Raw genomic sequence first — 24,276 nt, 5'->3', positions numbered from 1 at the left:
CCCAGAAGGGGCTCTGTCTCAACTGAAGCAGATGCCAAAAGCCACACAAAAGCACCTGGGAAGATTTCTGCTCTCTGAAACTTGCCACAGAGCTGCCGGCAGGTAACCCTAGGGTGGGGGACGCAGATGGCTTCCCAGGAGTCCCTGGGTCAGCGCCTGCTCAGAGGGCCCTGGGAGGTACGTGCTGGAGGATCTGTAATTAGGCACCGCCTGTCATCACGCACGTGAAGCCCAGGGTGCCTAGCCTGCCATCTGTCTACCTGCCTGCCTCTGTGAATTCACACCTCGATACATACCCGGCCAAAGGGCATTTTATGGAAGCCCTTGGTCATGGTTCCACTTTTTGCCCCGAACCAGAATCACGGAGTCAGCTGCACACACACGGAGAGAGCGTCTATGAACATGGATTTGGCTTCAAGAGAAAAATGGGAAGACGGTGTCCATACTGTAAAATAGGTTCAGGGTCTCCCTCCAGCCAAAAGATTGTTGGGTTTCATTTTACGGGTTTTTTTATGATACGAAAAAAAAATGGGTTTTGTTCATTTAATAAATGTAAAATTTTCTTACAATATTAGGAGTGAATTTTCCTTTACCCCAATTAACAATCAGGGAGTGCCCTAAGAATTTTAACTTGAAGAAGTATTTGAGAGCCTGTAGAAGATTTCTTATGACTGAAATAGCAGCCAAGTTGCTGGATTATATAGCCAATATCCACAGCAGGAAAGAGCATTAGCAACTTAAAGCAATTTTGCATTTATATTTGTTAGGTGAAAGTCTGTTTAAGTGGGTCCCAGTGCCATAATTACAAGGGTCAGTACAGAAAATATTGATAGAGCTTAAGTCCCTACAGTGGGAAATTCAAATGCACCTCAGGAAATGCTCTTGGGGAGAAGGATGAAATTACTCAACAATGTGCTTGTAAGCATAACAGTGAGAAAACAGGAAGAAAGGATGTGATTGTGCACCGGAGGCATATTACTTACTCCCTGACTATCCAAAAATTCTATCAAAGAAACAATACTGCACAGCACTGTCAGTTTTAATAAGAATTCAGGTAAAAGTGCAGCTCAAATCCTAATTATCTTTGGATATTGAGGCAGATAGCCTCAAACTTCCAGCTCCAAAAACTTACAAATTGCAAGCAAATTCCATATCTGGCTTTGGGCAAATGACTCCAAAAAATCTACTCTAATGCCCACAGCTAGTCTTGCATCAAATTTTAATAACAAACTGACTGCCCTTTTACAGAACAGGTGTAGAAGAAAATAGAAAAGAAATAATAATATCATAACATACTTGTATTCAGGTTTTCCTGACTGGAGTGTCAAAATATCAAAAACAGTTTTGCCGGAATCAGTAGGATGCAACCAAGAGAGGTACCCTTACATGTCAGATTATCTACTGATGCAAAACTCGAAGCTGGCAAAGAACATGAGTCATAAATAGTTTCCCAGACATGACAGGGGAAACCTGTTCTATTGGATCTGAACTCATCTGTTTAGGAATTCCTCTTTACTCTGATGCCCAGGGGCAGGACACATTTGTCAGGCATGTTATAGCTATGCTCTGGCTTAGAAGAGCTGCATTTTATGCAAATATGAAAAGGTGCCTGAATATCTTATCTGTACTCCTGCATAAAAGTAGGAACATAACCAAGTAACCAATCTGCAGGTTCAGAAAATGCGCTCCTATTCAGCAGCGGGTTAGAGCCAGCTCACAGCAGAGCGTAAGGGCCAATTGTTAAATTTTCAGGGATTTTGAGAGCTGGTTATTAAACACAGCCATTATTTTAAAATTAAATTACACGAAAAAAATTAAATTACAGAAGTTACAATTGTATAAATTATATTGAAAACAAAAGTAATAAATATTCAAAAGTTGCCATTTCCTACCCATTTGACTACATTTACTATGACCTCTGTTCCCAAAGTTATTTAGATATATTGCACCTGTATGGTGGAAATACTATATAATTATATGCTACTGCTCGTGCCTTCCCAACTCTTGAGTTCAGTGATGTCATACTGGTAGGTTAAAATCAGCTATGGTAGAAGCATTTACACCATGGAGACTTCAAACACAACAAATCACGGCTTGATTTATTCTGTTGATGGACTAGTCTTAAGAGAGTGATGGAGAAAATGTCAATAATATAGATGAAAAGTGTATCATGCCTATAGCCATTACACTGTGAACAGCACAAAAGATTAAAGATACATTCTTCCAGTATTTCAGCCTATTGCCTGATTCAACAAAGAGGCTGCTTCCGTTATTGAGGAATGAGTGACATGAGGGCATGTGTTACTGTTATTCACTTTCATTTTACTTTCTAACATACATGAAACTATCAACCACCATGCATGTTGGACCCACACTTGGTCAACTGCAACCAAAGGTTGCTATGGATATAGATGTTTGACAAAAATCACAGAAGGCATTCTGTAAGAATCAACTGTAATGTAATCAATAAAGTATGTATATTATGAATTGTGTGCTGCACATCTTTTATTGTAAAATTTACAATAAACTTATGTGTGTATATTTATGCACCTATTTTAAAATCTGTGCATAAATGGTTGTTCCACATAGAACAGCACCCCAATTCAGGCATCATGGAGACTGACTCTCTTAAGGAACTGTACAGAGCTAAGTTTCTTCAAGCATGTTCCCCACTGCTCTTTACATAAGGTCTTGCATCATTTTAGTGCTCAAAAGATTTGCCTCATCAGCCCTACTTTTCCAGCGTAAATGGACTATCACCAGATGGTAACAGAGTTGGGTCTGACCCTGGGCAATTAGATACAGAGAAAGATCAGAAATTTCTGGGTCATAATCATATACAAAAAAAAGAATCTGCTTATAAAACAACTAAAAAAACACCAATACTTCTCTACCTGGGTAACTTTCTTTACAGCACATGAGCTTATCTTTAAAACAATAGTTCTAAAATTTATGTGTGCTTGATGATTGCCTGGGAAGATTGTTAAAAGTATAGATTCCTGAGCTGTGCCTCCAGAGATCCTGATTGTGGGTGGCCCAGGAATCTACATTTAAATGAGTATCACCAAGTATCTCTGAAGGCAGGTGGCTCCTGGCTCCCTGTTTGAGAAATGCAGTGTGAGGGGGCAGTCCAAATATAGTAGCTTATTGATGCTCCCCACTCCCTTTTCAAGCAGACTCTCCCTGGATCCATCAAGCTGGCCACAGGAAGTACTGTCCTGCCTCTTGGCTTTTCTCTTCAGCTGACAGGAGCCTCACCTTACACACCTTTTCCCCAACTCAGTTTCTTCATTTTCAGTGAAAAAGAACTTGTGTTCGGTATTGTAAGCAGCCTCATGAAAAATCTTGCTAAAGCCAAGAAGGATTCAATCAAGAAAGGATGCACAGGACAATTACTATGACTTGGTTTTAATAAGCCAATTCTGGGGCACATTTTCTTTCCTAGGTGATCACAAACCATCTGCTAAATTGGCTTAGGACTTTGCCAGAGATGGACACCAAGTTTGCAAGCCTTGAATTTCTAGATTCCACATATCCTCCACTGTGAGGACCGGGCCATCTGCCCAGTTTTATCTGCTGGCATGGCTTCTGCCTCTATTGGATGTCTCCTGGCATCTGTTATTAATCCCTCTCCCCAGGCAGGGAGATGCCTTCCTTCTTGGTTTGAACATAAATTAAAAGAATACATTTCAGATTATTCCTTGGATGTTTCCAAAATACTGACCAATTCATTCTTGCCACCAGCATTCCTGGAAACATGTTTGTAGCATATGCCTCCTCAAAATTCCTGGATTATATTTGTCTGGCCCCTTCATTTGGGTGTCATAACCCTTTACATTTGTGCCCATTGGCCCTAGTTTCTAAGATAATGGGGTCTTCCCCTCCTCCTCTACTTTCAAGAGTTAGAATGTGAGAATGTAGAGTCCTCTATATTTTTCATTCCGCTTAAGCTATTTGGAATCTGACTACATGAAATTATACCTAGTTGTGTTCACTTACAATTTTTTTCCATGTTATAAAACACAAGTCCAGCTCTATTCAGTCAAATCAAGCCAAATATAATATCATGGGAAATATGACAAGGAACCCACCTACTATAAACCAGATACCAGTATTGTTGCTCAGGTTCAGTGAGAGTGAAGGGAAGCTTCACTTTCACACCTTAGGTTCAAGTGTAGCCAAGGCAATGTTGCAGAATCTCATCAGAGCTCATGAAACCAGAGTTTTAAAACCACCCTGAAGATTTAAGTGCTTACCTCAATTTAGGACTGACTTCCCTCTGCCGTTTAAGTAATGTGCAGCTTTCGTAGCTTTGAACAAGTTTACAGTATCACTGGCACAGTGCCTTTCTTGGTGAATCTACATGCCACAGGGACAGAACTGTTCAACTCAAAAAATTCTGGGCATGGATTCCAACAAGTTGATGATAAAATTCCACAACAGAAACATTTATTTTCACATTGAAAACTCAAATCCAGTATGTACTCTGGGGGATGGAATAGTGACTTTCAACTACGGATACTCTAAATCCTTAAGAAATTGTTTACTAAGCCATAATGTCCACGTAGCTGACACAATACATGTTATAATAACACAATTACTTAACTATGCCAAAAAAAGTCCTTTTATTCTTTCTTCAGAAAACCTTCAGACTCATACAACATGGAAACATAATCTTCCAATGGCCCTTTTTTTTCTTTTTGGTTATTGTTGATTTGGGGTCTTAACAGAACAATAGGAAAGGGAAGACATAGCATTTCCTGACAAGCAAGTTTAAAGAGAATGTTCTAAAAAAAAAAAAAAAAAAAAAAAAAAAAAAAAAAAAAAAGAGAATGTTCTATAGCACATAGAACACAAGAACCCTCATCTTGCAGATTATACTAATATCTTCCAGGTTTTTAAAATGCAATCCTGTGCCATAACTTGATGACAATGACCAGATTTCAGCCAGAAACACCCATCTTGACAGGTTATTCATTCTTTCTTTCATCTATTCAAGTATTCATCAAGTACTTATTATACTTCAGCCAGTGGGTAAGATTAAGAGGAAGGGAATAGAAAGATGAATAACAACACAGTCCTTTCCATCAAAGCATTCTCAAATGTAAGAGGTAGATACATGGACAGATAATGTTTTAAGTGTAGGTACGGTGAAAGGGAGAAGAGCACAGAGAATCCATATGAAAGTGATCCACACCTGAATGTTAACAGAAGGATACGAAAGACTCCTCTAGAAGGAAGGGGACAGGGGAGAGAGGAGAGTCATTCCAGGCTAAGAGGACAGTTTAAGTAAGAGGGCAGGAGACTGCATGGCACACTCTACCTTTAGTAAAGCGAGGGTTGGCACAGTGTGCGCCTGGAGTAGCCTCTCACAGGTCATAGTAAAGAGATTGGACTTGGGGATCCCTGGGTGGCGCAGCGGTTTAGCGTCTGCCTTTGGCCCAGGGCGTGATCCTGGAGACCCGGGATCGAATCCCACATCGGGCTCTCGGTGCATGGAGCCTGCTTCTCCCTCTGCCTGTGTCTCTGCCTCTCTCTCTCTGTGTGACTATCATAAATAAATAAAAATTAAAAAAAAAAGAGATTGGACTTGATCCTATAGCCGACTAGAACCAATGTCGAGTTTTTCAAAAGAAAGCAGCAGGGTCAGATCTGCTTTTCAGAAAGACTACTCTGGCTTTGGGTAGAGGTTCAGTTTGGGTGTTAACAATAGAGGCAGGTCATTAGGCACTCCAGTAATGCAAGAGGGAGGTTTGAGGCCTAAAATAAAGTGGTAGTCAGAGAAACAGATTTGAGAAATACTTATGAGATAAAACTAACTGGAATTGGGGACTGTTGAATAAAGGAAGGCTGGGGTATCAGTGACAGAAGTTTCTGGAATAACATCTAAGTTTCTGATATGAATGATTAAGGATGGGTGTGGTATTACCCATCAAGATAACAAAACATGGAAATCAGTCTGGGAGTGAGGGGGAGGGATAATTTAGTTTTTCACTCAGGATTTGGGTACCTACTATGTTGCAGAAATTGGTCCAGATCCTATAAATATAATAGTGAACTAGGTAGATAAAGAGAGCTTCCTTTCTAATGGGGGGAAGCAAACACTAAACAAGTAAAAGTAATTCTATCATATCAATTCAGATATATGTGTTCTGAAGGAAAAAAAAAAAAGTCAGGGAAGAAACAGGTAGATATGGCACCTTTCTGAGAAGATGCTCACTGAGCAGAGAGACTCAATGAAGAGAGTAGTAAGCCCCATGGGACCAGTAGGAAGCATATTCCAGGCAGAAGAACATCAGTATAAAGGCCAAAATTATGACTCTTGTTTTGGACATGTTGAATTTGAGGTGACTTTAATTTATCCAGATGGAGACATCCAAGGCAGTAAAATATACAGGGCTCATGCTCAGGGGAGTCTGTGCTAGAAGTGTATTTAGAACTGTCAATGTGTTAGAGGCTGCTGAATTTTGAGAGTAGAGGGGATGAGTTGGGGAAAAATGCAGAAAGTGAGAAAAGCAGTGGCCAAGCTAGGTAATTAAGACATACAAACAGTTAAGCGGCAAATAGAAAAAAAAAAAAAAAGAAAACCATGAAGGAGAAAGAGAGGAATGGGTTCAATGTTGCAAAATGCAAGAAGATAGAAAGCAGTGAACACCATGCCCATAGGAGCAGCATTCTAATAACTGCAGTGTGGCTGCTGGTATTAGCAATTAGCAGGTCCTTGATGACTCTAGGAGAGCAACCTCAGAGGAGTAGGGGGGTTGGGGAGTAGGGGAAATTGGATGACAGGGGTTTGAAGAAGTTGAGAAGGAAACCCAGCAAGTATAAGGCATCTTATGAGAGTGTGGATGTGAAGAGAGAGGTCATATGGAGAGGTGACAGGTAGCAGAGAGAATATCTATACCAGGAGAATCCAGAATCTGTCGAGTCTGGAGAAATCAGCTGGGGCAGTGCTGGCAGGCCAGGGGCATGCCCTGAGCTGGAGCAGAGGCCATGCATGCTTTGCCAGCTGGCTTTGTGCAGCCCTGCCTCCCAAGAACTCATTCCAGGCCGTGCCCTGGACTTCACAGGGCCAGGATAGAGCTGTTAGATTACCTAGCTTTCCTCACTCCAGTGGACTGCAGAAATCTTTAAGAAGTCTTCCCAAATCTATATGAGGAATTGGGTGTCATGGAAGATACTGTAAGCAAAACATAACAAATGATGTTTGTCGGTGGAGGGGCCTAGCCATGAGGAAGGGGTTGGGAAGCCCCTGCTGGGTTTTCTGAGAAGGTGGCCTTATGTGTGATACTATATCCTATAATGGAAAACTCCTCGTTCCTCCATTTATACCATTAGGCATCAGCCTCAGAGTCCAAGGTCAGGTCCAGTTCCATATATCAGGTGGGATGTGGGAGGTGTAAAAGGGAAAACTTGAGTAGTGATGGAAATAAGAACCCACCTGTCTGTGAAAAAAACAACCATACAAAGTAACATCATAAAAATATGAACTTACAGAGGTATGAGCAAAGATTATACAATCAGGACTGGTGTAAATTACAGACACATGAATGTGGTCAACAAAATCTGAGATATTAGCAGCAAAAGAGAAGCACTAGAAGCAAAGCGGAGGTCAGGCTCTGACTAATCAAAGGCAGCTCTACACAGCTCAGCAGGTAATAAACTTACCATAGGACTTCATTTCAAAGGACATAGAAGCCAGAAATAAAAATAGACTCTAAACATTTTTAGATAAATTCAGCAATAACATAACCACAGTTGTTTCTTAAATGAAATTAGCTGATTTAGGCTTTTTTTAGATTTTTATTTATTTATTCATGAGAGACACAGAGAGACAGACAGACAGAGACAGAGAGAGAGAGAGAGGCAGAGACACAGGCAGAGGGAGAAGCAGGGACCCCGATGTGGGACTTGATCCCAGGTCTCCAGGATCATGCCCTGGGCTGAAGGTGGTGCTAAACCACTGAGCCACGTGGGCTGCCCAGAAATTAGCTGATTTAGAAATACCTCTCATCTTGAAGGCTGAGTGCAGGCAGGATAAGACCTTATTTATCACCCACCCCAAAAACTCTCATTCATACACTTCCCTTGGGGCCACCATCAGTCATGATTCTGGCCACAGGATTCACTTAGAATGGCACTTCTGATTCTTAGAAAGAAGCTAACCTCCAAGTTCCTATAAGCAACTCCTTTACCAAAGGTTAAACATTCTCCATTTTATTCTAATTGCCTTCACAGGAAGTGCATCCTGGATTCTCTCTCCTCACCACAACTATGTTCTCACACTTTGATCCCACTTGGATACATATAATTGAGCCATCATTACCCAGCTATGCATACCAAAATATAAAGACAAGCAGAAGGACCAGAATCATGCAGAAAGACCCAAGAAAACTGGTGTGGCTTGGTGGCTTAGTCAGTTAAGCATCTGCCTTTAGCTCAGGTCATGATCCCAGTGTCCTGGGATTGAGTCCCACGTCAGGCTCTCTGCTCAGCAGGAAGTCTGCTTCTCCCTCTCCCTACACTCTCTTTCTCAAATAAATAAATAAAATCTTAAAAAAAAAAAAGACAAGAAAACTACTAGCAGTAACAAACGTGATCACTACCATCATTTCAAAATATTTGAAATTGCATTTCCATTTCAGACCCATGCTTATAACTCATATTTACTATATATTACAGACACACATTCCTAAAACTCAACACAGTCTCTCTCATTCCCTCAACCTGCTCCTTCTTGTGCATTCTGTATGTCCTAATTCAGAAACCTCAGACTTCCTTTACAACTCCCTCCTACTGTACTACAAATTCTATCATGCCCTACAAATTCTATCATCAGATAGATCACCATTACCATTGGGATAAAATTTCAATTCTTACCACTGCCCACAAGACCCCTATTTACCTTTCTGACTTTATCTTCCATCACACAAACACCTGCCACTCCAGCTCCCAAACTCAATTTTACCAACCCTAAACCCAATCAGGCTCCCTAAGGTCATTCCCTACTTCAAGTATTCAAGCCTTTGCATGTGTTGTTTTCTTTACTAAAAACTCTTGCTCTGAATGCTTTGCTTGAACTCCCACTTCCATAACACATCAGAGCTTCTTTACTTCTTATCTGGAGATGCTGTTTTCGACACCACTCCTGGCAAGTTTGAGTTAGGTGCTCCTCCTATGTGCCTCCCTAACACACCACACTTTCCCTTATTGCGCTCAATTGTAATTGCCTGTTTACTTGTCTGTATCCTCTACTAGAAGGTCATCTTGGGACTAAGGACCATGCCTTTCTCAATTATAATAATTCCAGCACCAAGGACAGCATCTCACACGTGGTAGTTTGATGTTAAATATGGTGAATGATTAGCCAGATTACATGACATCTTCATTTATAAAGAGCCGCAGAAAAGAGCCAATAACAAGTTTGAAGGATAAAATGAAGCAAGGGGGAGTAAGATGAAGAAAAAGGAGAGAAAACATTAATGGAGTAGGGCATCAGAAGATGAGTGGAAAACAAGAAGAGAGATTAATGCAACAGGGTAAAAGAAGGCAAAAAATAAAGGATGCAGTAAAAGTCACCTGTGCGGATTTTCAGGAAGCTCAGACAAATCTTTCTCGAGGGGAGTAATAAGGGAACTAACATTAACTGAGTTCTGAGTGCCAGGTCCTGTCCCAAATCCACAATCTCATTTATATCTTACAGTTCCCCTATCAACATTACCATCTTCCTTTTGCAGATAAGGGAACTGAGACACCAATAATTTAGGTAACCATCCTCAAGTTATACAAATATAAAGTGCTGAGGTCGTCTTTGAACCCACTCTACATGCACTGCCCAGGAAATAGTTAACTGTAGAACAAAGGTCAGATTTGATGGTTTAAAAAAAAAAAATTCTAAGCAGCAAATCTTATAAATGAAACTGTGATTTACCTTGTGATAGCTCAGCTCCTGCTTTTCTTCCTTCTTTTCTTACATAGCTCCTCTGAGAGCAAGCAGACTGTCCTGAAGCCAGAATTTGCCAAAATCTTACATGGAACTGATCTCAGGACCATCCATGCCGCTCCTCCTCCTCCTGCCAGCCCTGTCTAGGGAAATGTTGGCCTACAAGGACCTAGGTGACATCTATATAGTGAGGTTGCTCTAGCCCACCCTTTGCTACAGGCTGCATATGGGCCTGGGGGTTGTGTAGCAGTGCTGCTATTACAGCAACCAGCAATCCTGGCTCATGCTACACAGTCCAGCACTGCATTTCCATGTTCTAGCAATACCCCCAAAATGTAAATTTCTGGAAATGCACAGTTTGCAGCAGATATGGGCCTCAGATAAGGCACCCATCAGGGCCAAAGGAAAACCCTTCATAAATTGACATCAAAAATGGACTTGGAGCTAAAATATACATATTGCATTATTTTATAATGGAAAAAACTGTTCTCTTTTTCCAAACTTCTATAACAATAAAATAGCTTTGTCATGACAGCATTCATAGATGCAAGGGAAAGAAGGCTACTTACTCCTGTAGCTGAACAAAGGCTCACACAGTGGCTATTATGCCTTAGGCTCCTTCATTTTAGATAGTCCCTCTCCAGGTAGAAGCAGAATCCTTAAAGGCAGAGCTCTTGCAGCTTTCCCTCATCTTCCCCACTTTTTGAATTTACTAGGCTTTGCAGATTTTTAATCTACAAATATTCTCCACATCTGATGACACACACACACACACACACACACATATACATATATATTTCTTGTGTTATCTAGATATCAAAGTCAATACTTTCTCATGGAAGCATATTTTCACAAGAAATTAATTTTAACTGATTCAATTCATCATCTAACAGTGGTTACCAAGGATACCAAATAGCCGAAATCAGTTGGCTCCAACTTACTTGTTAATCAGAAGATATTAACAGAAAGCTGTGAAGAATTATTGTTGTCTAAGTAATCTGGCCAAGAAAGTACCACCTCCCATTGTCCCTCAGTCCTGAACTCAGTTAAAAACATTCCAGTCTATAATAATCATTAAAAACATGCAAGGCTTTTTCTAGGATTTAAAACTCAGTGATTAGTATTTAGAAAAATGACCGCTAATGGTTTCACTTTTTCACTTCCTGATGAAGCACCAAACTGAGAATGGCTACTGATTTGATCTTCTTATTAATCTGAAAGCAGATGATTCTAACCATAGCAGTTAATTGAGCATTCTGGTAATCTAGTTGAATCTGTCCTAAATCAAACAACCCAGAAATCTACATGTATTAATAGAGGGTAGCAGCAAACAGATGAGCCTAGTATGTCCCTCTGAGGGGTAGAGAATTAAAATAAAAATGCCTAAAACAAACAAAATGTTTCTCCTTGCTAAAAGATCAACATGGTTTTTTTAAAAAGTACATGTAAGATTAAGTCTTGTCTAGTCTATAATGTACATCTAAAGAAAAACCAAAGAACTGATGCTTTCTCTCCAAAAGGCAAAAGCAATCAGGTTTCTTACTAATTAGTATATTGGTTTACATTTTGAGAATATTAACTACATGCCATTCATTGCAATTACTCTGTCTCATTTTATGGTTTGTCGTCATTTTATTTATAATGCCTTTTGCAAAAGAAAACACTGTTGCTATTTTGTTTGCCAAAATCTGTCAAGCTTGTCTTTTATGGTTGTGGGCTTTGGGATCACCCTACCTACCAAAAATATGCCCCAAACTGGCAGTTGCTACCCAGTACCTATTTTTCCCTTTCCCCCAAAACAATGAAACAAATTGAATTTGGAATTTGGCTTGACACCAAAAGACCACATTTCCCAACTTTGGTATGGCCATGTGACTAAATTCTGATCAAGAGATGAGAGCACAAGTGTTGACAGGGGCTTCCAAAAAGATTACTTAAGAAGATCAGACTTGGGCTGGAGGTAGACTCTTGTCTCTTTCAGGAATGTAAATGTGAGTGCTGGAATTCCAGCAGCCATCTTAGCCCATGAGGTGACTTGAGTTAGAAGCTGGGCTTGGGGCAACTGGGTGATGCAGTCAGTTGGGCATTTAATTCTTGGTTTTGGCTCAGGTTGAGATCTCAGGGTCATGGGTCTGAGCCCTGTAACAGGCTCTGTGATCAGCCCACAGTCCACTTGGGATGTCTATCTCTCTTCTTCCTCTGTCTCCCGCCCTGCTCGTACTCTCTTACTCTATTTCTTGCTCTCTCAAATAAATATTTTTTTTAAATGTACCTTCTGTGTTTAAGACACTATTAATGTTTTCCTGTCACATGTAGAGGATCCTGATTATATAAATTATAATTTCCTTTAGAATTTTAATGATTTTACTTTTTGTAAAATTTGTTTATTTTAAATTAAGATCCAGGTTTTTCCTTTTTTTTCTTTTTTTAAGATTTTATTTATTTATTCTTGAGAGACACACACACAGAGAGAGAGAGAGAGAGGCAGAGACACAGGCAGAGGAAAAAGCAAGCTCCATGCAGGGAGCCCAATGTGGGACTTGATCTCGGGACTCCGGGATCACAACCTGAGCCAAAGGCAGATGCTCAAGTGCTGAGCCACCCAGGCGTCCCACTTTTTGTAAAATTTAAAATAAATTTGGGGAATGGAGCAGAAATAGAGTACTTTTCCCAGCACCACTTACTGAATAATCCATTTCCTCCCCCACTAATTTGAAATGCCACATTTACCAAATACAATAATGGCATGTTATTCTATTTCTGTTCTATTAGATTGGTTTGTTTGTTTTTGCATAGTCTTTATTTTCTCTGAGAAGTGGAAGTTGAGAGTAGAGGAAGGAGAGAAGGGCAAGGAAGAGACCAGATAACAAGTAAGAACTACTGAGCAGCACTGAGGGCCTAGATAAAATGAGATTCTCCACATTACAGCCTAAGGATTAACAGGGTAGACTCTGCATTCAAATTCCAGCTCCATGACTTACTTACTGGCTGTGCGGAGGCAGACAAATCACTTACTTGACACTCTGGCTTCCTCCTCTGTAAAATGGGGATCGCATTACAACCTATCTCAAGGTGGCTGTGTTAAATGAGGTACTACATAAAAAGCTTAGAACAATATCTGGCATCAAGTACTACTATGTCTCATTGGTATTATTATTATTAATAGTTGAAATTTTTAACATTATCATTGTCACCATCATCATTCTTAACATTAAGATGGCAGCTTTTTTGTTTCCTAAGGTATTATCAAGAATAATATTGAATTTTATCAGATGCTTTTTTGGCATCATCTGACATGATTGTGTTTATTTGTTTCTCCAAAAACTTATGTATTATGAATAAGACACCATTTCATACCCACTAGAATGGCTATAACAAAAAAGAGAGATAACAAGAAATGACGAAGTGGAGAAATGGGAGCCCACAAGCACTACTGATGCAAATTAAATTACTGCAGCCATTTTGAAAATTGTTTGGCAGTTCCTCAAAACATACCTCCATACAAAAACTAGCACATAAATGTTCTTAGTATAGCCCCAAACTGTAAACAGCCCAAACACCCACGAACCAGTGAATGGATAAATAAAGTGTGGAATATCCATGTAATGAAATATTAATCAGTAATAAAAAATAAAGAGCTAATGGCACATTATACAACGTGATTGGACCTCAAAAACAGCATGGAAATAAAAGATTTCAGTCACAAAAGAGATCACCTATGTAGGATTCCATTTCAATGAAATGTCTAGAAAAGGCAAATCTAGAGACAGAAAGTAGATTAGAGGCCTTCTGGAACCAAGTAACAGTGAATGGGCATGAGGGAGACGGAAATGTTCCAAACTTATGGTAATGCTTACACAACTTCATAAATTTACTAAATTAAATTAAATAAATAAATAAATAAATAAATAAATAAATAAATAAATAAATAAATTTACTAAATAGTCACCAAATTGCATACTTTTTAAAAGTGGCTGAATTACAGAATATGTAAAAACATGCCTCAATACAGATAAGAACGACAAGGCTGTCAAGGACCTGGTGGTGCTACTGTTTGAAACAGCTCTACTCTCCTCCGGCTTCTCACTGGAGGATCCCCAGACTCACTCCAACCGCATTTACCGCATGATAAAGCTAGGCCTGGGCATCGATGAAGATGAAGTGGCAGCGGAGGAACCCAGTGCTGCTGTTCCTGATGAGATCCCTCCACTTGAGGGTGATGAGGATGCCTCTCGCATGGAAGAAGTCGATTAATTTCTCCTTGCAGATCTTGTGCCCTCTGTATAGTGTCCCCATGGCTCCCCAGCAGCCCTGAGTGGCCCCGGTTCACCTGGTTCCCTCTGCTGATGTCTAGTGGATTTTTTTTTTTCTCCTCCTGTCTTTGTTAGAGGCAGGACAGAAGGGCCTTAAGCCCTAGCCCTCATGACATTTGACAAGGGGTTTGGATGTGTATTGTGGTGTTTGTTTATTTTGTTCTGAGATTAAAGTATGCAAAATAAAGAAGATACGGTTTTATACAAAAAAAAAAAAAAAACATGCCTCAATAAAGCTATTTTTTTTTTAAGTTTTTATTTATTTATTCATGAGAGACATAGAGAGAGAGAGAGGCAGAGACATAGGCAGAGGGAGAAGCAGGCTTCCTGTGGGGAGCCTGATGCAGGACTCAATGCCAGGAGCCCGGGATCACAACCTTAGCCAAAGGCAGATGCCCAACCACTGAGCTACCCAGGTGCCCCTAAAGTTATTATTTTTTTTTTTAATGAGGGAATGGATGAAGATTAATTGGAAAAAATGGGAGAAGTTTATGTTAGTTATTTTGTATAAACAGGATCAAAACTTAAAACAATTATATATATGCATATATATGTATGCATATGTATTTACAATAAATCCTATTCATGCAGGGATAGGTTTCTCATATTATCAAAGTAAACACCCAGTAGAAAATTCCACTGATTATACTATATCATTCTTCTTCTTCTCCTTCTCCTTCTTTCTCCTTCTCCTTCTTTTTTTTTTTTTTTTTTTTTTATTTAAGAAAGAGCAAGGGCTAGTTGATAGGGCAGGGGGAGAGAGAGAATCCTAAGCAGGCTACACACTCAGTGCGAAGCTCAACCTGGTGCTGAATTCCATGACCCCGAGAACATGGTTTGAGCTGAGATCAAGAGTCAAGCGCTTAACTGAGCCACCCAAGTGCCCCTACAATATACCATGCTTTTAATACAAAGCTATCTTTATTTTACTATTATTTAACATAGAGCTTGGGCATTTATGTGCTTGATTTTTTATGTGAATAAAGATCTTTTTTCTTATTTGTTATATTTGATATCAGCCTCATAAAGTGAAATTAGGATGCTTTCTATATCTTTTCTAAGCTTGAAATAGTTTTAAAAGTAAGACAACTTGATAGTTTTTTTAATAAAATCTTTCCAGAGGACAACTTGATAGTTTTTTTTATTAAATATTTAAAGTGCATAAGCCTGCAACAATGTGGATGGAACTGGAGGGTATTATGCTAAGTGAAATAAGTCAATCAGAGAAAGACCATTATCATAGGATCTCACTCATATGTGGAATTTAAGAACAAAACAGAGGATCATAGGTGAAGAGAAGAAAAAAATAAAACGAGATGAAATCAGAAAGAGAGACAAACCATGAGAGACTATTTATCATAGGAAAAAATTGGGGGTCATTGGAGGGGAGGAGGGTAAGGGGATGGGATTACTGGGTGATGGGCATTAAGGAGGGCACATTATGTGATGAGCACTGGGTGACATATAAGACTGATGAATCACTGACCTCTACCTCAGAAACCAATAATACATTATATGTTAATTAATTGAATTTAAATAATTTTTTAAAAATTTATTTATTATTTTTTAAAGATTTTATTTATTTATTTATACACACAGATTGAGAGAGAGAGGCAGAGACACAGGCAGAGGGAGAAGCAGGTTCCATGCAGGGTCTCCAGGATCACACCCTGGGCTGAAGGTGACGCTAAACCTCTGAGCCACTGGGGCTGCCCAATTTTTTTTTTAATTTAAATAAAACTTAAAAAAAAAAAAAGGAATCAGGAATGCTACAGTAACTTGTAAGTCTGAGATTATAGAGCTGGATGGTTTCAGAGCAGAACCTAGAACCAACACTTTAGACTTCCATATAGTGCTCCTTCCACTACAATGCACAGCGCTTTTTATAAATATATTTAACTCATTAATAAAAAGATACAATGTATTTTTATTACAAATATAATATACATTACATTCAAAAGTTAAAAAACCCTCAAACCTTAAGTTCAATTGTGGTAGCGTTTTTTTTTTTTTTAAGATTTTATTTATTTATTCATAAGAGATACAGAGAGAGAGGCTTCTACCTAGGCAGAGGGAGAAGTAGGCTCCCTGTGGGAGCCTGATGTGGGACTCAATCCTGGGATCTCTTCCTGAGCCAATGGCAGACGCCCAACCGCCCAGCCACCCAGGCGGTAGCATTTTTTTTTTTAATTATTTTAATTGGAGTTCAATTTGCCAACATATAGCATAACACCCAGTGCTCATCCCACCAAGTGCCCCCCTCAGTGCCCATCACCCAGTCACCCCAACCCCCCACCCACTTCCCCTTCCACTACTCCTTATTCATTTCCCAGATTTAAGTGTTTCTCATGTTTTGTCACCCTCACTGATATTTTCACTTATTTAAATTATAACATGGACATACAGCTGTTCCTTAGCAATACCTTTCCAGTTACATATAATAAAATTTTAACCTGTGGCTATAAAAAATAAATAAATAAAGTGCATAAGCCTAGATCTAGCAATCCAATTTCTAGTAAAAAGAAATAACAATGACTCTTTCTGGACAGTGAAAGTGGTAGTGACCTTTATTTAATTTTTGTGCTCATGTAAAATATTGTTTTGCAATGAGAATTTAAAACAAATTTGCAATGACTATTGGGTTCCAACAGAAGAGAAGAGGATGATGCATTATTTGACATTTCGATAGATTTGACTTATACACATATCTGGGCCTATACTTTTTTAGGGGGAATAGTTCTTTGACCACCTTTTAGTTTCTTCTAAATATTTCTATACCTACTCTGAGACGTTTACAACTTCTACATCACTGGCATATATGGCATTTTCATTTAACCTCTTCTATATCTGCTTTTAAATCCTTCTCATTCCTTTCGTTTTGTGTTTTCACATTTTTTTTTCTTGGTCAGAATAGCAAAATATTTATGTATATTTCAAAAAACACAGTTTTGTTTTTTAATACTGCTTTTGTTTGTGTTTTTTATTCTTTTTTTTTTTTTTTTTTTTATTTATGACAGTCACACAGAGAGAGAGAGAGAGGCAGAGACACAGGCAGAGGGAGAAGCAGGCTCCATGCACCGAGAGCCTGACGTGGGATTCGATCCCGGGTCTCCAGGATCGCGCCCTGGGCCAAAGGCAGGCGCCAAACCGCTGCGCCACCCAGGGATCCCCTGTGTTTTTTATTCTTCACTTTCTAATTGATTAATACCTTCTTTTGGTCTTACTAATGCTTTGCTACTTCATGCTTTTGGTTTATTTTTCCATTTCTAGGTTTGTAAATTTAATGCTATATATATTCCTTTCCTATAACTCTATGTATTCAACTAATGAAAGTTATGAATTGTCACCTAAATATAGCTTTGGCTTCACTTTACAGTTTTTAACATATGTGCTTTCACTTCCATAGTATTTTCAATGTCTATAACTTTTGATTCTATATCTGAGTTTTTAATTAAAGAGATCTCTGAAAGAGTTCAATTTTCAAGTGTCTAGGGTTCTGGTGTTGTTATTACTTGTTATTCACTTATTGATAGTTTTATTGCATTATGGTCTATAACCATGGCTCATAAAATTTGGTCTTTTGGAATTAATGTTTCTCTTTTATGGTACTGACCCATTTTTTTAATGTTCTGTGAACATTATTTCTCCCTTGGTAAGAAGAAAATTCCATTGGTATTTCATATAAATCAAACTTTTAGCAACATCATTTCTATCCACTTCTTTTATCTATTAATATGTCATTATTAGTGAAGTCTCCCATGATAATTCTGATGTTTCTAACTTCTGAAGTTTGAACAAACTTAGTTCAATATATTTGAATCCTACTTCATTCATTAAAAATTAATGACTGGTAAGTCTGCATTGTTTATAGCACTAGTACCAAGCTAAAATACATTGTGATGACGTTTATGTCATATTCAGTGTGTTTATTATAGGAATGTTAGTTTGATTAGCATGAAGTCTTAGAAAAAAAGCAGATAAAGATGATATAAAATCCACAGAGGGGTGCCTGGGTGGCTCAGTCAGTTAAGCGTCCAACTCTTCATTTTGGCTCAGGTCATGATGTCAGATGTGAGATCCAGCTCCACATCTGGTTCCATCTTCAGCAGGAGTCTGCTTGAGATTCTCTCTCTCCTTTTGCCTCTAACCCTTCCCTTCCCCCTGCTCTCTCTCTCTTTCTCTCAAAATAATTATTTTTTAAAACTCCACAGATATTTTACACTTGTTATCTTAATATTTTCAATGAAGCCATTTCCTGAACACTTAAAAAATCAGGGAGTGTACATTCAACTCTGATCCTCCTCTGACATTTCCCCATGTTCTAAGTTGCATTATTAAGGCCACTATTTAACACCCACTTCTGTCCATTCCCTGGATCAAATCTGATGACTGTCTTTAGTACTGTGACTGCAAGCCCTAAAACATCCCCTTTTACTATAAAGACATATGCTATACGGGCCCTTGTCTTGTGAATCTGTCCAATTCAACTTTCCATTTCTAACGTACAGAGGCCCTAGGAAGACAGCTGTGATTAAGACATTGATATGTAAGACAATATAAAAAATAAAAGATAAAGAAATCAAGGTAATGGGAAAGAGCTGTGATTGTAATCTTTATTGGCCTAAAGAGTAGATCCTCTCAAACTGAACCTACAGGGATTAGATTGCCTCCAGAGAAGCCTACAGTAATCCACATATAAATGGCCTCAGAAGCAGCGTGGAGTTCGAATCAATGGATGCTTCTCCCAATAGCATGTGGAAGGAAAAAAAGAAACACTTTGGGGGATTTTCTAGTTCTCTTTGTAGACTCTCTCTGAAATAGATTCCATAACATGATGAATTTTAGCTACCTCAAAATTAAAGTGATACACACAAAGTACTTTAAAAGCCCCAGAAGAAAGATGACCTATAAATTCAGTATATTACAGTGACATGAAATCTAAAGTACAGTAGAACAGATTAAAGAACAGCAAACAACAGTCTTCTCATTCCTTCTGAACTAACTTGTCCCAAAATAAAATATGTTTGACCTGAGATTTTCAATGTAAAGTGTTAAAAGTGGTTCGAATGTGGCCCCGCATTCATCTTCATATATGCCCTTCTTTGTTTCCCAGTTTCTTCTGATAGGAAATGAACATATAAGCAGAAACAAGTGATAGACTACAGGAATCAAGCAACCCTGTTAGTCTCTAAGCTCAGCCTAGTTAGAGTTTTTACAGAGCTTATTTACAGTGTGGTTATCCTAAATTAAAAATAAATGATAATCATATTACATGTCTAGCAATAAAGAAGACCATGATTTTAGTCAGTGCCAGAATGCTATAGTTACATCCTACAGCTAAATTTTCTATAGAATGTATTATTAGTTGTGCCAACAGCAGCTGTCTAATAATTTGAGGTTAACTCCCACTGTGGTTTGAAAAAAAAAAAAAAAGAAGGATCAATGATAGATAGTAAAAGCATTTTCATGCTTGGATTTCCTTGCCTATTATATTATAACAGTTTTATACAGATGGTTGAAGCATTTATTTTGACAATGGGGCTGTGAGAAATCATTTAAATCCATAAAGGCCATAAATGCATGTCATGTGCAACCCCGGATGCACACCAGACTCATATGTAGGCATACTCTAGGCATCATTCCTAAAGATTCTGATTTAGTTAGGGAACGATGCAGTTATGACTTCAAAAGTTCCCCCAATTGATTCTGATGCATAGCCAGAACTGAGAATCGCTTCCCCAAACCCTTCCAGCTGGAAGGAGCCTTAGCATTCAACCATGATTTTTGGTATATCTTCCCTGTGGTCTCCCAGTCAACTGTCTGCATCAGATCTCCTAGACATTCTCAAACTTAATGCGTTTAAAATCTTATTTTGGGGCAGCCCGGGTGGCTCAGCGGTTTAGCGCCACCTTCAGCCCAGGGCCTGATCCTGGAGACCAAAGATCGAGTCCCACATCAGGCTCCCTGCATGGAGCCTGCTTCTCCTTCTGCCTGTGTCTCTGCCTCTCTCTCTCTCTCTTTCTGTGTGTGTCTCTCATGAATAAATAAATACAATCTTTAAAAAAATCTTATTTTTTCCCATAAAACATGCTCAACTTTTTGTCATAAACCTAATAAATCATGTGACCATCCTCCCAGGCACTTATGCCAAAAATCAGAGAACTAGGATCCTTCTACTTAGTATCAACATACTGATTATTTTTACCCCTTAAATATGTTTTATATCAATCCCGTCTTCCCTAACTCCATTGCCTTAAAACATTCCTTCAACATTTCAGCCTAGATAAATACTAACAGTCTACTATTTCTGGTGTTTTCTCTAAAATCCCCAAGCTTTGAATCTCATGTTGCCTAACTGCACCACTATCCCACAACTGCCCATCCTCATCACAGATATCTATATTCCTCAGGTCACTTCTCCACTCCCCCACCATTCCTGGCTTCTTGTCACTCTCTCCAACACTACTTTTGTCTTAACCTGTGATTAATTCAATACTTCCAAAACCATGCTCTTTCTGTTCTTGTTCCTGTCTTGTTCAGTAACCTGTCCTTCTCCCTACCTGAGGGCCTCACTCCACTATCATACCCCAGACTTGATTATACCAACAACTGCAGCCCTTCCTCTTCACTGCATTCCCCATAATTGACCTACACCAGGGGACCTACAACACTCTAGTCCTATAAACTTTTCACTACCTCCACCTGTCCACTTTCCCCTCTTTACCTCTGATGAGATTTCAGAGTTGATCTCAACCCCTTCACTCTACACCCTCAACTCTTGCCACTCTCTCATCTTCATACATAAGTACAACCCTTCTTAAACACAACTCCTTGCCTGCACAAACACAAGTGCATGTGTGGGAAAAGTACCCATGCCTGTGGTGGTGCATATCACTTTAAATCCTTTGGAAAACCCACCTACTCAAGTATATCACCCAGGCAATTGAATCCCTTACATCATTTTTTTCCCTTTTTCAATTGAAGTATGATTAATATGCACTATTATATTAGTTTCAGGTGTACAATATAATGATTCAACAACTCTATACATTATCAATGCTCATCACAATAAATGTCCTCTTGATCCTCTACCTATTTTACCTATCCCCCTACCCATTTCTACTCTGGTAACTATCAGTTTGTTCTCTATATTTAAGACTTTGTTTTCGCTTCCTTTTTCTTTGTTTGCTTGTTTGTTTTGTTTCTTAAATTCCACATATGAATGAAATGGTATTTGTCTGACTTATTTCACTTCGCATTATGTATGCCCTCTAGATCCATCCATGTTGTTGAAAATGGCAAGATGTCATTCTTCTTTATGGTTAAGTGATATTTCAGTGTGTATGTGTGTGTGTGTGTGTACCATATCTTTATCCATTCATCTATGCATGGATACTTGGGTTGCTTCTATACCTTGACTATTGCAAATAATACCAATAAATATAGATGTGCATATATCTTTTTGAACTAAGTGGTTTTGTTTTCTTTGGGTAAATATCCAGTATTAGAATTACTGGGTCACATGGTAATTCTGTTTTCTCCCACTCTACTTGCTGATCCTTTTCAGTCTTTTGGTGGTCCTTTTCATCTTCCTAACCTCTCACTAATTGTGTGATGACTTCTTTTTTTTTTTTTAATTTTCATTCATTGCTTGCTAAGCACATCTAGTTTCTTAGCTTTAAATACCATCTCTATGTTGATGCTCCTAAATGTATCTACAGACTACCCTTGTTTCTTGAGCATCTAGGAAGGATATCCTAATACCCATTCAAGAATATTGCTCCAACAATTCTCCCCCTTTGTCCTACATCATATAGTTTTGTTCTCCACCAGATCATTCCCATCACATTAGTGATGTTCTCTCTTAACAATTTTAAACAAAGAAAAAAAAAAAAAAAACCCTTGATCTCACTTCCCTCACATCAGATAGATACTTGCCATCTGCAGAAAAACTTGAAATAGTCTATACTTACTCTCCCACTTTTGCCAGCCAATTCTTCTTATAGCCACCCTAATGAGGCTCTTGTCCCTGCCTCTTACCAAAACTGCTTGTCAACATCACTTCCAAAGACCCCTACATACCAATGGCAGTGGTCAGTACTCAGTGCTTACTCTACCTGACCTAATGGTAGCATTGACACAACTTTTATGCCTTCCTCTTTGATATAGCTTTTTCTTGGCTTTTCATCTTGGCTTTCGGGTCAACACTCTTGGATTTTCTGGTCCATCTTTATTAGTCTTTTTTCACTGGTTCCTCAACTTCTCTCTATCCTTTTAGTGTTGGGAGAGCTCTGGGATTCAATACTGGTCTTCTTCCTTCCTCTACCTTCCTAGATCATTTCAGCCAGATTCATCTGAAATATCATCTCTATGTGACAATGCTCCCATATATATCTGCAGTCCAGCCATCTTTCTGTAACTCCAGGCTCATATATCCAACTTCCTAATCTGTGCCCCATTTGACTCACTATAAGCATTTCCAACTTAACACATCAAAACTGAGCCCTTAATTGTTCCCCTCAAACTTACCTCTCTCATACAACTCTATTCCCTTGCTCAGGCAAAAGTTTTGGGAGTCATTCTGATTTCTCTTTTACACCCCCCATCCACTCACTGATAAATCCTGTCAACTCTACCACTAGGTTACCTAGAGTCTGACCACTTCTCACTATCTCCATTGCCATCACTCTGGTCCAAGCAACCATTATCTCTCACATAAATTATTATAATAATCACATAGCTGTTCTCCCTGACTCTACCCTTACTCTTCTACAGTCCAATCGAAGTGATCCTTTCTATTCTTAAGTCAGATATTATCACTGCTTTGCTTAAAACTTTCCAATGACTTCCCATCTTACTCTGATTAAAAGTCATATTCATTAAAATGGCTTATAGGGCCCTCACATCCCCTTTCCAACCTCACCTGCTATGTCTCTCTTCCTTGCTCCTGGCTAATACCTGGCATGTGCCTGCCTCAGGACCTTTAAATTTTTTTTTTTTTTTTTTTTTTTTTAGGACCTTTAAATTTGCTGCTGCCCTGCCTAGAATGCTCTTCCCCTGATACACACATGCCTCGCTCCCGTCATCTTCCTCTGACCTGTACTCATCAACTTCTCAGTGATGCCATTTTGGTCCCCCATTCTTCTTCCATGTTTTATTTTTCTCCTTAGTACTTATTACCATCTAACACTACTATGTAATTAATTAATTTATTTATGTATTATCATTTTTCCTCTCAGCCACATGTAAGTTCCACAAAGGCAAGCTTTTTGCTTGGTTTGGTTCCCTGCTATATGTACAATACTTATCTAGATATGTACCCTACCTACAACAGAACCCTGCACTTAGGAGATGCTCAATAATCATTTGATGAGTTAGTAAATGGCTTCTCCAATCATGAGCTCTCCAATCAACCTTCATCCTGTCTGCAGAGTGACAGAATAAGAAGATAAATCTGTTCACCTTAATTTTCAGCTTAGAACTCTTCAATGGGTCTGCAGTGCCATAGCTGATGCAAACTGAAATGTCTTCAGTAGCCAGGCATATACCATAAATGTGATGACTAACGTTCATTCGTGTAGGGCAGGGAACAGGAGGATAAGAGAAGCGGAGAGTATATGACCCATCTAAGGCATTCAATTGAATTATTTTAACATATTGTTCCCACTACTTGGAAGCCCCTGTATGCACAATAAAGAACCATTTCCACAGCATAGCTTGGTAGGCACTAGGCAGGCATGCCATGCTTTTACCTCCTCCTGGGCCCTATAACATCAGAAAAAACAGACTGTGCATATCCACGAGCTGAGTGGTTGCAATGCAACTGAACACGTTGTTTTTTCATTATTAAATAAACAAGTGAGGAAGCAAGATGTCACTGTTGGCATAATCTGAAATTATATCTGCAGCCCAGATGTTTGAACCAGATGACTAACTTGTTAAGGCAATTATGTGAGGTAATTATACCTGAGTTTCAGGGTGACATAATTGGGGATTTAAAATAGGTGATCTCCCATTAAG

The 24,276-nt window shown here is 38.9% G+C and overlaps 1 protein-coding gene and 1 non-coding gene across 3 annotated transcripts in view; one reads left to right on the top strand and one right to left on the bottom strand.

Annotated features, from left to right (window-relative positions):
• The window catches only part of SYT9 (synaptotagmin 9), a 192,243-nt gene that overhangs the window by 157,306 nt on the left and 10,661 nt on the right, over nt 1-24,276 (bottom strand). The gene's annotated exons all lie outside the window — the stretch shown is intronic.
• LOC119864863 lies at nt 1,661-14,458 on the top strand. Its single transcript, XR_005375718.1, has 3 exons — nt 1,661-1,671; nt 5,714-5,719; nt 13,956-14,458. It is a non-coding gene; the product is annotated as a heat shock protein HSP 90-beta-like (transcript).

This window comes from Canis lupus, chromosome 21, assembly GCF_011100685.1.
Source record: "Canis lupus familiaris isolate Mischka breed German Shepherd chromosome 21, alternate assembly UU_Cfam_GSD_1.0, whole genome shotgun sequence".
Lineage (NCBI taxonomy): Eukaryota > Metazoa > Chordata > Mammalia > Carnivora > Canidae > Canis > Canis lupus.
Note: the sequence above shows the minus strand (reverse complement) of the source record. Positions and strands in the feature narration are given on the sequence as shown.